Source organism: Lissotriton vulgaris, chromosome 9 (assembly GCF_964263255.1).
Source record: "Lissotriton vulgaris chromosome 9, aLisVul1.2, whole genome shotgun sequence".
Lineage (NCBI taxonomy): Eukaryota > Metazoa > Chordata > Amphibia > Caudata > Salamandridae > Lissotriton > Lissotriton vulgaris.
In genome coordinates this window covers 263,803,352-263,821,150 of record NC_141697.1, presented here as the reverse complement: position 1 = coordinate 263,821,150, position 17,799 = coordinate 263,803,352, and the positions used below count along the sequence as shown (strand labels likewise).

Sequence of the window (17,799 nt, the reverse complement as noted above, 5' to 3'; positions counted from 1 at the left end):
TTATCCATCCAGCATGCGATGTTTCGAAGACAATCTTTCAGTGGGTCAAAAATGGTCTGGGTGGGAGTATCCTAAGAAAACAGAAGCTGAATGTCATCAGCATATGAGGTTCTCTTAATTCCTGACTGCGCAATAAGCTGACAGGGGGGAAAAATAAACATTAAACAAAAGGGGACTCAGTGAGGAGCCCTGAGGGACTCCCCACTTTAACGGACGGATATTAGAAGTGTAGGGGGGGGGGGGGTAAAACACCGCCTGTGTCCGATTAGATAGAAAGGAGGATAACCAGTCCAAGGCCTTACCTTGAAACCTTGAATGCCTTTAGACCGAAGGCGGTCAAGCAGGACGAGGTGAGAGACTGTGTCGAATGCTGCCGAAAGATCAAGCAGCACCAACACCGCTCTTGAGCCTCCGTCCAGCTTCCATCGCACGGAATCAGCTATCTCTATTAAGGCGAACTCAGTACTACTACCTGGTCTGAATCAATGTTGCGAGTCATGGAAAAGGCCATGTGTTTCAATAAAGCCTGCTAGTTGCTGATGGACCAGCTTTTCAAGTACAGACATCTAAAAAAGAATCTAAAGAACAACACGCCCCACCCAACTGCACACCCCAGTCCTCTACATACACTTTAATAAAAGTAAGTCCTAAACTCTCGCCTCTACAATCCAAGTGTGTGCAAACAAAAGAACAAACCAGATTACAGCATGTAGCAGTAGGTGACTAACTCTGAACGTTTAGAGGTGGGGAGTGGACTCTAGTGTCTGTCAACCCCTCCCCTGAGCTCTACAAAGCTTAGCAAGCTCAAGACTCTTGAAATGGCTCTGTGCACCCTCCACTTCCACTGCACCACTGTGTGGAAACCTCCTTGATCGATGCACCATGGACTCCTAGATGATTGAGAAGCCACTCCAATCTGTTGTGAGGAAACATGTGTCTTGCTGCTGATGCAAACCGTATTAAGGGCACCCACCCTCGGCCCAACTAGGCCAAGAATTACTACCGTCCCATGCACAATCCTGAGTGTTACTTGTTCAGCCAGGAATTTATACCCAGAAACATCCAGGGCAAGTTTTTTTTATGTCCGAGTTTGCTAATGGTGCGTTTCTCCAATGGACCCAGCAATCTGGGCCACATGTGTAACCACTGTTTACTGTCCCTCACTGAACCTCTTGCCAAAGATCTCTGGTTGCCCCTGCTGAATCGGATGTGCAACATCCTACTATCCACTCAAAGCCTCCCCCATTGCCACTCATGTTTCTGCAGGCCTCTAATTTCTCAAGCCACCTCTGGTTCGGTGAAGTACGTTTATTTAAGGCGGCATCTCCGAGTTCAACGTTTTCTCTTTGCTCAGACTATTTCCTTGATATTTGAGCACCTGGAGTAAATTTCAAGATAATGCAACCTTGAAAATTGAGTTCTTGTGGCAGATGGTTCCAAATTTCCCAGAAACGTGACGCATAGCATCAGTCTCAATAGTTCAGCAAGCTGGTAACATGTGATCACAAGTGGGGTAGGAGGGTTAGAACTTGGGTAATCGCAGGTGGAGATCACGGCAGCAGTAATTGTTGATGCTCAAGTCTTTTGTTTTTAGAGCCCCTGCCCTGACTATCCCTTTCAAAATATATGAACCCATCCAACCCCTAAATGTTTAGTTGTCTGTTGCACCAATGTGTTTGTCTGCCTTCACCTGTGTCAATTTCCTGTTGGCTTTCTTTACAGCTCTGTGTGTGTGGCCCTTATTTTGTATGTCGTGGATATTGTTGCTTGGAAGTGGCTCGTCCTTTGTGTTTTCTCTCTAACCGTTCCTTGGTCTAATTTGCCTACCTGATGTGCACTGGCCTGTTCCTAATACCTTAAGTCTTGAAGGAAACACTAACCACCACTCTATCTGCATGTTTGTTTTCTTTTGAATGCAGTGTGTATTCGAGAAGTATGTAATGTTGCCAGTTCGTTTTAAATAAGTGTTTATAGCTCCGGATAGAGCCAATGTTCCACAAGAAATTAACTTGATTGCTTAACTTGGTCCAGCCAGCCCGTTTCCATGCTTTCAAAGTGTTCCCCATTCTTGCCCTTATCTTGGGCACCCCCCCACCCTGATCCACTTTATTCTGAACTGTCCTTTGGAATCATCTCCATGTGCTTCAATGTATCTTGGTGGATTTCATTTACTTATCTCTGTAGTGTAATTTACATCCTCTGCTTCAGTAACCAATTCTACATGCCTTGTCCAATCACTGCCACGTCTTCGACAGACCTGATGCATGACTCCTGCGCACTCATGTCCTTGATAAGCTCGTGGTGAAGGAATATTTCTTTTACCACCTAGTGTTGCACATTCTCTTTTGCATCCTCCCCACTTCTATTTTATGCATATCAATTTTTTCCTGTTGTGACATTGATATCTCTTTCCTTATGATTGCGTTATGAAAATACTTCACTCGGTTGATATATTTATGTATTATACACCAGGTGTAAAGAAGACTTAGCAGTTGCTGATGTTTGCTACTACTTTGCTATATAAAAGTCTTGTCACACATTCATTTCATTCCCTTACTACATTGGGGTTTATTAGCCACACATTTTAGGTCTTCGTTTTGCATAGTGAGCAGACATCCATAATGACTAAATCAATCATGTGGTATTGATAGAGGTAACTTATTTACATTTGTTGTAATTTAAATTTATTTATTTTAAAGTTTTATATAGGTATTATAATTTTCCATCACGTTATATGACAAGCCTTTGTAGCCAGTTCCTTGTTTTTAGGTCTCGCCTGCCAATGCGCCTGCTCATTGCTGGCGAGAGATATAGAGGGCCACCAGAAAATCCTACCAAGAGAGCTTAACAATGCAGATTAATGCCAGTGCATGTGCGACGGGCGAGAGCTTGTTTTCGGCTGTCCCCTTGTCCCCCACCTCTCACGTTCTTCTCTTCCTTGTTTTTTTTTTGGATCCATTTCACGGCGATGCGCTGAAGTCTTGTTTCAGTGTGTTGATGACTGCTTTATTCACGCTGCTGGACAGAGTGCGGGTGAATACTGGCCGAGTTGACTGAGAACTGCAGTTTCAAGACCAGCCTAAGTTTATCATGGTACCCACAGAAGTCAGACTTCAGTCCTGGAGGCTTAGGGGACCCCCCCCCCTCCCCGTAACAGAAAGATGCCCTTCAGGAGTACGCAATGGTGCCACCAATTAAGCCGGTAATTAACGCCCTCAGAGACCGAAAATAGCTTCTGTTGACTATTCGTGCATGTGTACCTGGCTCAGACCGGCGACAGCTGACACACAGGACCGCTATTCAGGGCGGATAGGTCCACTGTGACCTGCGGCACGTGCTGGGCCATGAAATGAATCCAGCGCAGTGTGCGGCATAAATCACCCTGGAACCTTCCTATCAACTTCCAGCATTTACCTCCCCCCACTCTGGCCGGTTGTGGCGTCACCTGAGCATGAAACACAAATGACATTCAAAGCAATAATAGATACTTCCTCCCCCTATACTCCCTGAAACGCCTCATTGAATTGGGATGCTCTATTGAATGTCAGCATGTATTTGGACCTGTTCGTGGACACTACAGCTTGAATATTTGGACCTTCAAGTCCATTCCTAAATGCTTATTAGGGGCATCTACATTTCGATGGGAAAAAAATCTACTAGAAAGGCAGATTTGTTGATTTATTTATGTCAATAAATAAAAGCCTGTGTATGCCTGCTGACTAACGTGTGTGTGATGTTATTGTGTGTATGTGCACAAGAGAGAAGTACTCTGTTTAATCCGTGGGTAGCTTTATGCCCGTTAGTCTTTGTCCATCCCGGGTGTCTGGATATCTGGGGTCCGGTGTGTGCACGGGTATCTCATCCCTGAATGTGTGCCTGTATCTGCGCGCAATATTGCGCGAGTACGTGTCGCAGTCTTTCTCTGTGTGTGGGGATTTGCATGCATGTTGCTCTTTCAGTGTTTGTGCTCTTGTGCGTGTTATTTTCATGTATTAATGCGTAGTGTACTACCACGCGAGCACGCTATACACAAGCCATGCTTATCTGCTTTGTCAATGAGTGTTTATTCACTTTGTTCACCAGACCCTCTCACCACACCCAGGATCCGCTGCCGAGCACCTCTTAGCCCGTCTGACTCAGGAGCTCGCCTCTCTCCGGCAGCGGTGCAACAGCCGCACATATGCAGCCTTGGCAAAACTTATTCCTGCTGCTGGCCAGAAATATGGAAAATGGCAGCTTAGAAGAGTGCATTTTCCTGCCTGCGCTCTTGTGACTGGGAGCAGGGGGGTCAGTAACCCCCCAGATACCGCTTCCAAAGAAGGGGTACCTGCGCCAAGCTCTCCCTGAAAATGACTCTCTCTCGCTCTCGAAATCTACTTTATACTTTTATGTCTGTTTCAGCTGAATATAGATATTTGACTCACTCTGAACATCAAGGGGAGGATCACATACATACATTTCACATATTTAAGTGATTTATCGAGAATCGCACAACGTTGAACCAAGCACTGAGGCCGGATTCGAACCCATGTCCCCAGGTTCCAAAGTCTACAGCTCTAGCCACTGGCACACCGCTCCTCCTACAGGAGTTTCTACAAGTCTATGACACAAGAGCACGGTTGGATGTCACTACAATTCAAGCAGTTCACTCGGTTCTCAGGGAGGTTCTAAACCTGTCTGCACATTTGACACTAGTCCCACGTGACCGCAGTGGCATTTAAATCTTCTACAGCAAATGATGGATTGGGGGTACCTCTAGATCCCACTCTCGCCGCACCTTTTTCGAACCTCTGCAACAGAGTCTTGTTTTTTATTTGCTGTGCATGGTAGAAGGTGGGATTCATTTTCCTCCGTCAGCAGTCCATGGGCATATTTCGCTCTCAGACTTGAAACCTCAATTTGAATTAAATGCACCAATTACTAATGCAACAAATTGGCTAAATTGTGGAGACTATACACGCACAGAACCACACGCACAGAACCACAACCCACACACACGCACAACCCCTCCCACACACACACCAACACACACAACCACAACCCCATATTTCGCTCTCAGACTTGAAACCTCAATTTGAATTAAATGCACCAATTACTAATGCAACAAATTGGCTAAATTGTGGAGACTATACACGCACAGAACCACAACCCACACACACACACACAATCCCCCCCCACACACACAACCACAACCCAACACCCACACAACCACAACCCCACACACACACACACACACACACACACACACCACACTACCCCCCTACACATACCACCCCGTACACACACACGACCCCCCTACACACACACCCACAACCCACCTACACACACACAACCCCCTACACACACAACCCCCCTACTTACACACAACCCCCCCACACACATACACAACCCCCCCCACACACAACCCCACACACACAAACACACAACCACACACCAGGATAGCAAAGCATAGCATAGCAAAATAAAACATAGCATAACAAAACACAGCATAGCATAACAAAGCACAACATAGCATAGCATAGCATAGCTTAACAAAGCATAGCATAACAAAACACAACAAAGCATAGCATGACATAGCATAGCAAAGCATAACAAAACATAGCATAGCATAACCAAACGCAACAAAACATAGCATAACATAGCAAAACAAAGCATAGCATAACAAAACACAATAAACAGCATAACAAAACACAACAAAACATAGCACAATATAGCATAGCATAACAAAACCTATCACAACAAAACATGGCATAACCTAGCATAGCACAACATAGCATAGCATAACAAAACATGGCATAACCTAGCATAGCACAACATAGCATAGCATAACAAAACACATTATAACATAGCATAACAAAACAAAACCTAGCATAACAAAAGCACATAACAAAACAAAGCATAGCATGGCATATCATAACAAAACACAACCACACACACAACCACACCCACAACTACACACAATCACACACACAACCACACTGTCAGTGCACACTTTCAACAGACACCACCAGCCGTCAGTGCACGCTTTCACTGGGCACAAACACCACCAGCCGTCAGTGCACGCTTCCACCAAGCACACCACCAGACGTCCGTGCATGCTTCCACCAGGCACACACCACCCGCCATCCGTGCACGCTTTCACCAGGGAAACACCACCAGCCGTCGGTGCATGCTTTCACCAGGCACACACACCACCAGCCGTCAGTGCATGCTTCCATCAGGCACACACTCCACCAGCCGGCAGTGCACGTTTTCACCAGGCACACACACCACCAGCCATCAGTGCACGCTTCCACCAGGCACACACACCACCAGCCATCGGTGCACAATTTCTACAGGCACACACACCACCAGCCATCAGTGCACACATCAATTGTTAATGCATCCACAATTAAATATTGTAGCAATCGCAGTACGGCGCACTTTACTTTTAAACATATTCATATAAAGCGCAGCATGCCACCATTGATACAAAAGGAAAAAAACACATTTTTTGGGCTTCAATTTATAGACTTTTGTTGCAATTGGTGTTGCAATATTTAGCAATGCCAATAGCTCAAACGTAATTAATGCGACACTATTGCATTGCAAATGCTTGTTATATATTGTAGTTTAGATATACTTGTACAATAACTGCCACAAACATTGTAATGCTAGTTTTATCAGTGGAAGTTTGTCACTCCTGTAACAGTGTCCCTTAATACTTCTTATTACTCTGCTGTTTACGCTGCTGAATTTAGATAAATGACATCCGTGCTTTTCTTGTTTGCTCACAAACACTTTACGTGCAGGCATCTTGGTGCGAAATATGCAAGAAACACAAAAGGGAATAGATGGGACAAGCAGAAAAACTTTTTGGATGCTGCTTAAACAAAGAATAGGAAATGTCCTGAAGATCAAGCGGAAGGGGGTTCTACAATTTGGGGGGGGGGGGGGGGGGGGGGGCTGGACCAGCACAAGGGTGCAGTAGTACCTGGAAAGATCTGTCTTCTTCGGAAGTGTGCCTAAAGCAGGGAACTTAAAGCAGAAAGAGAATGCTGGATCTCCAGGTTCTGACAGGAGCATAAGGAATAAAATGTGAATCAAAAACATGGGCCTGTCTGATAAATAGCATGGTGAGCTACGCAGACAGCCTTTAACTGGCCATTCTGCTGCATCGGGAGCCAGTATAGGCACTGACTAATACCAGGAGCATGGTCCTATTTATAAGATTGTTTGGCGAACATTCTGCATAGATGAGCGGTTCTTAACACCTTGGACTGTTTATTAATCTGGAAGTCTGATTTGGCTTTCTAAAGTGTATATATACATAAGTATAACATTGCAATTTTACATTTACAGAGCATGAAAACATTTTAATTTACAAATTAAGTTGGTATATTTAGCTTGTTGTGGAAGCAGCTCAAGTACAGCAAACCGTTTTGCAAAAGATCCAACCGTTCAATTAAAATGTAGATTTTTGTTTTTTTGTGTGAATTAAGTAAAATAGTTAATAATTTGTATTTTTGTTTGTTGTATACTTGTATCTGTATTTTTGTATATTGTTTTGAGGTTCAAACTGTAGAAATTGCTTAGACTGGGGTCCCTGGTTCCAGTAGTGATTCAGTGGGGGTCAGAAGTCCAAAGTTTAAGAACCTTTGTCCTAGATTGTGCTGTGTACTTATCCATCTGACAAAGATATTGCATGGGTTTATAAAATGGCACATTAGAGCACTATGCTACAGAACCCATGAAATTCAACAAAATAAGGTTGGATTCCATTTAATTATCAAAAAAGGAATGGACACTGGTATCTACTATAACCATTGGTTATTTTTGATAACCCTCATAGACGCCCTGATTTTGTCGATGCAGTGTATATCTTTTCTCCGCCCCATCCGGCGTCATGGCATAGTCATTGGGTAATCAAAATGTCGTGCTATATACCTGCCTCACCCGAGGCAACCTCTGGTAAAGGTAGAAGTGTCCAGAAATTTTAGGGACCTCAACAGAGGAAGTAGATAGAAAAACAAAAATTAAAATTTTTTAAAAAAGTGTCTCACCAATGGGGAAGTTTATTTAAGAAGGTGGGCACTTTTGTTAAAAAATTTAGCGATATATAGGGTAACCGTGCAACTAGATTCCCATATGTCTATACGGGTAGGTCAACATGTTTCAGCTCCCTTTGGCCCAGCAGGGTCTGTGGAGCTTTCGTCAGGACAAAAAACAGAAAACAATAATGGTACTCACACAACTTGTGTAGTTTACAAATTAGAGTATGGAAATCTCATACTTATTTTCCTGCACTTATAGCGGAATTAAACTCGCTTCAACAGGGTGTTCAGGGCCGCTTTCAGTGGTCCATGGTGGGAGGACACTACACTCCCTGTGCTGACTCTGCCCCTGCATTCATACTCTAATTTGGAAACTACACAAGTTGTGTGAGTACCATTATTGCTTTCTGTTTTTTGTCCTGACGAAAGCTCCACAGACCCTGCTGGGCCAAAGGGAGCTGAAACATGTTGACCTACCCGTATAGACATATGGGAATCTAGTTGCACGGTTACCCTATATATCGCTAGATTTTTTAACAAAAGTGCCTACTTTCTTAAATAAACTTCCCCATTGGTGAGACACTTTTTAAAATTTTTGTTTTTCTATCTCCTTCCTCTGTTGAGGTCCCTAAAATTTCTGGACACTTCTACCTTTACCAGAGGTTGCCTCGGTGAGGCAGGCATATAGCACGACATTTTGATTACCCAATGACTATGCCATGACGCCGGATGGGGCGGAGAAAAGATATACACCGCATCGACAAAATCAGGGCGTCTATGAGGGTTATCAAAAATAACCAATGGTTATAGTAGATACCAGTGTCCATTCCTTTTTTGATTATCAAGTATCTAATAGGGGAACTGAATGGACTTCAACTCCTCTTCCCTCACTTCTGATTAAGGCGGATTCCATTTAAGCCGCATACTAAGGACAGGAGTGCTATTCGGGAACACTCATTCTTTTCCATATTTGGCCTTTTCAGGTAGGTGGAACAGACTGCATTGCAGTAGTCATGACATGAGAGAAAATGTGCCCATGGCAGAAGGATGTTAAGCGAGTGAAATGAAAAGCATAATTTCCTCCGAAGTTTAAGCTGCAGGAAGGCAGAGGCACACCTTTTTGCATTTGGTTGCTAATGTAGAGTTTTGGATTAAAGATTAATACAATGTCTGATATTCGTTGTAGTAGTAACCGGTGTAGGAAGTGAGCCAAGTTGGGAGGGCACAAGTCCACTGTCCAAGTGATAAGATCTTTCCCTCCACTCCCATCATCCCATTCTCTGTTCCCAATAAGAAAGATGTATGAAAAAAGTAATTCAAATCTGAATACTAAGTCAAAAAGCCTTAAATTGACCAATATAGCTAGTCCTTGCGGAGTCTGGAGAGCTGAGTGTTTCAAATGTTTTATAATCTTGGTCGCACATTACAAAGTAACTTAAACTATTTCTTCCAGCACAGACTGTTATCCGTTTTTAGTCTCCCTAAATTTCTGGGGTGATTTTAAAAATGTCCGGCCCCCACTTTAAGATAGTATTCACTTAGTTTGCCATGAGTATTTGTCTATGGTTCATGTGTGTTAGCACAGAGTAATGCCTCTTAGTAGTTTTGACCCCTCTTCTAGTTCAGTCAAGACTGAACCCCTCGTGTTATGTAGTTGGTATTCATTATTAGTCTAAACGTCTCTTGGAGGCATTGGGACTCCCTAAGAATTTTAAACTTTCCGGTAATGCAGCCATGACTAGGTTCATGACTAGGTTCATTAGCAGGTTCCTTAGCAGTCTTGAACCATTGTGATAATCGGCTGTAGTTCTGATGCCTACTAATTTTGCATCTGGTTGCATGAAGGGACAATTTACAGAGGCAGCCAGTGATGCTGACTGCTTGCTCCAGCCTCTTGGTTTCTTGCTGGTTGCAGTGAGGTGTAGCATGGCAGTCCCACTGGTGGGGTGGAGAGGTCTATGTTAAGTCCATAACTCTTGTCTTCGGGACTCTTGGGGAGGGGGGTGAAGAGAAGCGCATCCATTCACGATACCCACCTACATCATCCTGCAGCACAGCAGTTGAATGTTGTTTTCAACCTGGTTGGTGGGGAAATGCAAGGAGAGGCCAAGCCGTGTTGAGCTATAGTGGGGAAGCTTGAGACCAAAAGGCAGACAGGAGCATAGGGAGATTCTTCTACCCAAAAAGATGCCCTGTCTGAAGCAACCGAGACCGTACCTATTTATGTGAGAGCAGTGACAATGTATCAAGTGGAGAATGGTGAAGCATGTGACTGGTGATGACATTAGGTGTGCTGGAGTTTTGAGGCTAGTGGTGAGAATGGTGTGTACGGTGGTACTATGGTCTTGACACCTTCCTCTTTTCTTTTCTCAGTCCACTGTCGCCTGTCTCCTGCGTCACGGCTTCCTGCCCCCTTAACGTCTGTCTGTTGTAATCCAAGACCACTTCAGTCTTCTACTGCCTGTAGCTAACTTTTTAGTGACATTTAGAAAGTCTCTCCACCAAATATTGGATCTGCCTCAGTATTTCCCACAACTTAAGGACAGTATAATGTGAAACCAACTGGGCTAAAGACCTTGCTATACCAGGTAAATGCAATGAGATTGCACTGAGATTGTTATAATGAGGAAGAGGTTCAAATGCTTTGTTGTTGTGACATTGCCTGCTTTAATGCATTTAGTGCAGCTAGAAGCAGCTTCCTGGACTCTGGGAAGTCCCTGTTGCTTCCCCACCGACCCACTCCTTAACTCCCTCTCAGCACTGCTTCCTTTGTAAAGGCTCACTTGTCTCTTTTATGGAGCCCATCTCAGTGGAAAGCTGGAAAGCTCATACAGGGTCAGCTAAAAGCAGATGCCAATTCCATCATGCATCATACTTCATGGCCGCATGGTACCTGCCCTTCAGCCCGCTACTAACCTCCCAGTTGCCTATTACCGAGCTGTGAAAAGCTGGTTGATTTTCAGCTACACAACACCCTTGAAATTGTTTAGAGGATTCGACTGTACTCTCAAATAGTGTGACAGTTGGACTTTGATCAGGGCAACCTAAAAGTGTACATTACTGCAAAAACTCTTAAGTCATACAAAGAAGGGAACCATTTGAGTTCAACATAAATGTTCAAGGAGACGCTGCTTGGTATAGACATTTCATACCACAGATACTTTAAGTTGCTGGCATGGGTTTCTCATCATAGGTGTTCACTCCCAAGTGCTGTGGGGGAGGCCTGTTGATTAATTGGAAAAAGGTCTATAGCCAAGTGAAGAACTTAATAGACAAATCAATATATATGGAAGACAGTGAAAGAATATGCACACATCTGTCCACTTTATTAAGAAACTAACCACCCAATTGATGAATCCATTCTTTCATTTTATTATTCAAAGCGTGTATATATATATATATATATATATATATATATATATATTCTATTGGTCTTTCTTTCTTTTTTCTGATTTTAAATAATTTTCAATTCATATACAAAAATTCATAATGTTGATGCCAGGGCATGTTGTATTGTCATTACCACACTTGCAGATCAAACTCTGGGTACACATAAACAAGGCTTGCCAGTAAATGGCCTTCACACTAAGACTACATATAATGGAAATAGGAGTGTTTTCAAGAAAAGGAGACCAATATAGAATCACTCCTAAGCCCTTACTAGCGAAAAGTATCAAACCTGACCTTCATCTTTTCTGTGTGGCCTCTTTCTCCATTCATTGCATGTTTTAATATCCCCAATAATTGTACATATATATGTGTATATATGTGTATATATATATATATATATATATATATATAGTCATTTCAAAGGTCCAAGCTTTTCAGAAGGCACACAACAGCATTCACATTCCACAGTGATGCGGTGTTGGGTCGTCAGCCCTACGCGTTTCGAGGCCGTCCGCCTCTCATCAGGGGCTTCTTTCTCTATTCTGGCATCTCTGATGTTTCTCTGATGCACGCATTCAATTAGTTAGCGTTAGTACGTCACAGATTGCTTTCTATGCATGCTGGGTATTGTAGTCCCTTAGAGAATATTTTTGTTTACCCATAGTGGGCTCATTGCGCCAAAAATCAATTTGAGTTGTTTTAATATTTCACTCGTACACTGGGACATTTTCATGTAGTAGTTGGGAATTGCTGTTCCCATTCGATCGGGCTAGGTTCCCATCTCGGCTCCTGTAATTGCACAGACGGTGCTCCTCTGCACGGCCCGACAGCCGTGTGATTAATGTCATTTCAAAGGTCCAAGTTTTTCAGAAGGCACACAACAGCATTCACATTCCACAGTGATGCTGTGTTGGGTCGTCAGCCCTACGCGTTTCGAGGCCGTCCGCCTCTCATCAGGGGCTTCTTTCTCTATTCTGGCATCTCTGATGTCTCTGTCTACTACAGGAAAATGTCCCAGTGTACGAGTGAAATATTAAAACAACTCAAATTGATTTTTGGCGCAATAGCCCACTATGGGTAAACAAAAATATTCTCTAAGGGACTACAATACCCAGCATGCATAGAAAGCAATCTGTGACGTACTAACGCTAACTAATTGAATGCGTGCATCAGAGAAACATCAGAGACGCCAGAATAGAGAAAGAAGCCCCTGATGAGAGGCGTACGGCCTCGAAACGCGTAGGGCTGACGACCCAACACCGCATCACTGTGGAATGTGAATGCTGTTGTGTGCCTTCTGAAAAGCTTGGACCTTTGAAATGACATTAATCACACGGCTGTCTGGCCGTGCAGAGGAGCACCGTCTGTGCAATTACAGGAGCCGAGATGGGAACCTAGCCCGATCGAATGGCAACAGCAATTCCCAACTACTACAGGAAAATGTCCCAGTGTACGAGTGAAATATTAAAACAACTCAAATTGATTTTTGGCGCAATGAGCCCACTATGGGTAAACAAAAATATTCTCTAAGGGACTACAATACCCAGCATGCATAGAAAGCAATCCGTGACGTACTAACGCTAACTAATTGAATGCGTGCATCAGAGAAACATCAGAGACGCCAGAATAGAAAAAGAAGCCCCTGATGAGAGGCGGACGGCCTCGAAACGCATAGGGCTGACGACTCAACACCGCATCACTGTGGAATGTGAATGCTGTTGTGTGCCTTCTGAAAAGCTTGGACCTTTGAAATGACATTAATCACACGGCTGTCCGGCCGTGCAGAGGAGCACCGTCTGTGCAATTACAGGAGCCGAGATGGGAACCTAGACCGATCGAATGGCAACAGCAATTCCCAACTACTACAGGAAAATGTCCCAGTGTACGAGTGAAATATTAAAACAACTCAAATTGATTTTTGGCGCAATGAGCCCACTATGGGTAAACAAAAATATTCTCTAAGGGACTACAATACCCAGCATGCATAGAAAGCAATCTGTGACGTACTAACGCTAACTAATTGAATGCGTGCATCAGAGAAACATCAGAGACGCCAGAATAGAGAAAGAAGCCCCTGATGAGAGGCGCCTCGAAACGCGTAGGGCTGACGACCCAACACCGCATCACTGTGGAATGTGAATGCTGTTGTGTGCCTTCTGAAAAGCTTGGACCTTTGAAATGATATATATATATATATACCTCGCATCACAGACTTTGAGTGTTTTCCCCCTTTTGTCTGGATGAGGTTCCAGTTAAATTTACCCCAAAGCAGAAACATTTTCTGCACCTTCCTTTTAACTGCTGACAAACTTTGCCTTTTTCTCTACTACTAATACCACCTCAAGCTTTTTAGCTCTACTAGTACTGGCCAGCCAACCTAAGAAGGCCCCTTAAAAAGAAAATTCTTTGTGCATATGTCACCGAAGTCTGAGCTTATTCATCCCAACCAGCTATATACGATCCCTCCTGTAATCACGCAGAAATTATTAAAGCAAAACCTATTTTGCATACCCATTTTAGTACAACCTTAGAAACACAGATAAAGTAATGTAACCAGTTCTTTGTTGTCTACATTAGCACCATTTTTCAAGTTGCTTTTTCCTCTGTAAGTGCTGTGATGTATCCCAAAAGGCATGAAGCACCTTTTGGATTACATGTGTTATAAACTGAAGCTCTTACCCCTTCAAACTAACCTGTCTTATAAACTGAACCTCTTACCCCTTCAAACTAACCTGTCTTAACATGCTGTAATGGCTCTCTGTTCCTATCTGGCTGACTTTGAAAGCCTTACTATGGCATATAATTCCCCCCTACCCCACCCCAAATCGGAATTTCTTGCACATTTGGGATCTTTTACCATGTCCTCGTTCCACAGCATGTTTATTTGAGAGAGAGGTTTGTGTGCAAAGGAGTCTGATCTCATTACATTCTATCAAAAGCAGTGGCTGTCCTGGCACCAGTACATATCAGGAGGCTAAATCTTGATTTGCACCCTCCTAACAAATTCACCTTTAGAAGGGCTTGCACACCTTTGAGTTGCAATGGCATAAATCTAGGTACTAAGAGCAATATGCAGCCCATAAGAGTCTTATGATTGAATATTGCAGAAGAGTGAAATTGACCAGCTTTATTTTACCATACCTAGTTTTTCACAATGTCTAGTGAACTCCAGTGCAGTTTTTGGTAACATTTCCAGGATACAATTTAATGGGTGAACACTTGTCAAAGAGGTGAGTACCCGCCGCCGCTGATGAGCTCCTTACGGGGAAGTGAGGATTGTGACCGAGAGATACGAGTGACTTTTTGAAATATCGACTCCCAAATTTGTGCTACTCATGGACTTTGGGGGATTGTGCATATTTGTAAAGCAGTGATATTGATAATGTGATAGCGTACGGGTTGGAATTACCACCGCAAGCCAAGTACAACATTCTAACCTATGAGCCCTGAAGAAGTCGCGGGAATTGACACGTGTTGGCTGAGACTGGTGTATTTGCTAAAAAAGAAGAATAAAAGAAATTGATACTTCTGTCGACTCTGACCCATGATTTACTATGCGAAAGACACTAAGCATGTGCTGGGGAATTGGATGTCGTAACTGGGTGATCCAGGCCACATAATAGGGAGATGGGTGGTTCTCCCTACCTTACGAGCACCGCTAGATACTGAATAATAGGATACGGTGTACTTTCCCTAGGGGCGCCACTATCCTGACACTATTCCACCCCATAATCGGGGGTTGCTGAAGGACACTGCTTTTCCGTACTTTGGTCTCTGGGTTTGCTTCCGGGTACAGGGACTGCCTAAAACTGAATTTTAGCTTCAGGAGTTGAAGGAGATTAACAAAACCGTGGTATAATCCCCACGCACACTTCCAGTGCCTAAGTTTTGTATGACTGAGGACCCTTGTCGTTTTGGATTTAACCTGGCACATTACATTTTAGGCCTGTTTTCAGTAAAGCATATGGGAATGACTTTAAAATTAGGTAGACCTGGTTCTGGGAAATGTTACTGAATTGGTGAGAGACTAGGCTGGTGAACCCTACAGAATTGGGGCCTCGCCCAGTCTTCCTCGGAACACTGCTGGACTTGCAAAAGAATATCAGGTGGCTCACTTGTTATCTGTGGCTGAAGGATATGAGGATGTTGGACTCACTTCAACGTGAAATCCAAGGACCAAAACAACTCCCAATATCATCAGGCTGATCCCACTGAGTGGCACCAGCAACAAAAAACAGCTGAAGAGGACATTTGTGTGTACAATCCCAGCTGACCAGTGGTGAATAGACTGGACTTGACTTTGATGTTGCACTCTACTTGACTCACTGAGTGTCTGCAAGTGCTCCCCACTGAGGCCATGGGGGACTCTGGAAGTGTAGCCTGTTGGTTGTTTGAGCACCAAATGAAGTTTGGGAACTTTTTCAAACATGTGTTCCAGAGCTTCAAGGGGACTGACTACGAAAAGTATCTGACCAGTGGTCTGATTGAATGTTAGGTTATTTTTGCTTCATGTGGAGAAGAGAGTTTTTCATATGAAAAAAATTACAAGTCCTATTGGGACTTGAAAACTTTCTTGAATTTCACAACTTCCAGTCCCCAGCGGGCCAATCTAATTGGTGCATCTGTCATGCGATTCATTGTCTGCCTCAAATCGAGCCTAGGTTCCAAGACCATTGCACACCACTGGCGCTTTGCTCTTTTTGGCACTATTTTCACTTCACTCAATGACATTTTACTCTACTTTTTAAAAATTGGAATGGGATTTTAATTATGTTGTTTTTAACTGTTTTGGTACTTCTAAATGCTATACACATTTTTGTTAAGGTTTTCTCCTCTGTGCCATAGCTACAGGGGGAGGAGGGGTGGGGGCGGGGGTTTGAGGCTCCGGTTTAAATTATTTAAACCTTTGACTAGACCAAACAAGATGGTGACTGCAATTAATGTTTCTCTTTTCACTGAAGGCATAGTTCTGCTCTATGATATAATATATTTATTCAAAGCGCAGCATCTTATTCAATATAAATTACAATGTAGAATATTTCCTTGCCATAAATGAGTCTTCGATTGCTTCATGGTAATGCTGACGTTAGTTCAACTACTAGCACCACAACGGCATCCTCAATGTGATGCTAATTAGTTTTGCCCAGCAGTGTTAATAGTACTAGCAGACATACAGGTCCTGATCCAAGTAGCAGTAGTACTGGCACCCCTTTTGATTACTGCTGTTAATGTTTCTTTTGGTACCATTACACTAGGTCCTATTATTTATTGTACTGCAGCAGGTAATAGTATTGGTACAACTACTGATACTACTTTTATGAATGTTTATTACTGCTGATCCTGCTACGAGCAGTATTGGCAGAGCTGCTTCTACTGTTGCAAGTAATCAAACTACCAATCTGTTTACTTTTGAGTATTACATGTAGGGCTAAAGTATGTATAGTAGCATTGATGGCACTACTACATGTACTTCTACCAATCCTACAACAACGTTTCAACAAGTGCCACTCAGCCTCCTCTTACTCTCATGAAATGTTATGTTGACGTGTTCACTTTTCTCCACAAGGTACCTAAAATGTAACTTGAATAAGCATCTTAATACACAGTTTGCTTTATGAAGTGACTTAATGAATTTGAGATTACAAAATGCACAGTGTTATCTAATTATAGGTCACTTGCTTCTCCCGAGTTAGCATTCTCTTTCACTTGATCTAATGCATTGAGAGAAATCTCTGCTTTTTCGCTTTAGGTCTAGTACTGTATGGCGGCTATTGTGCTTTGTCAGGTCGTATACCCTCGTGGGGAGCCCTGTCCTTGTGTGTGATGATACTTCAGAGCAGTCTTTGTTGTATTATGTTTTTTTGTGTTTATTTTAACCATGCACTTAAGCACTTTCTAAAATCGCTGGCTAAAAACTCTTGGTTATCGCAGCTGTAAAGAAGCTCTGTACCACCTGCAATTCTTGAACGCCCCGAACATGTTCTTTCCTGAAAGATGCCATTAGAACTAGGAGAACCATGGAGGGTAAAAATCTCTCCGATGGGATGGAGCGTATTCTCCATTTTAGATATACTTGCTTTGCGTAGCTTCCAATTATTTATTGTTCTATAAATTGGAATTTGCATGAACTTATTTCAATGATTTGTATATGTTTCGATTGCATTAGCATTCTAGGCATTTATTTTTACTGATTCTTGTTAGTTGATGATTGAGTTACGCAGTATTTTATTATTTCCACCTGGGGAGTTTTAACAAATTTGGATTATGTTTGTGATGTTGTTTTTTATGGCCGGATTGGCTGAATAAAGATCTTTTGATGATGATTAATTCAAACTTAACGAGCTGACTCACTACTGAAAATCTGGCTCTTGACCCC

At 43.0% G+C, this 17,799-nt stretch overlaps 1 protein-coding gene across 1 annotated transcript in view; it reads left to right on the top strand.

Moving 5' to 3' along the window:
- ERG28 (ergosterol biosynthesis 28 homolog) overlaps positions 1–17,799 on the top strand; it is a 32,215-nt gene that overhangs the window by 8,955 nt on the left and 5,461 nt on the right. The gene's annotated exons all lie outside the window — the stretch shown is intronic.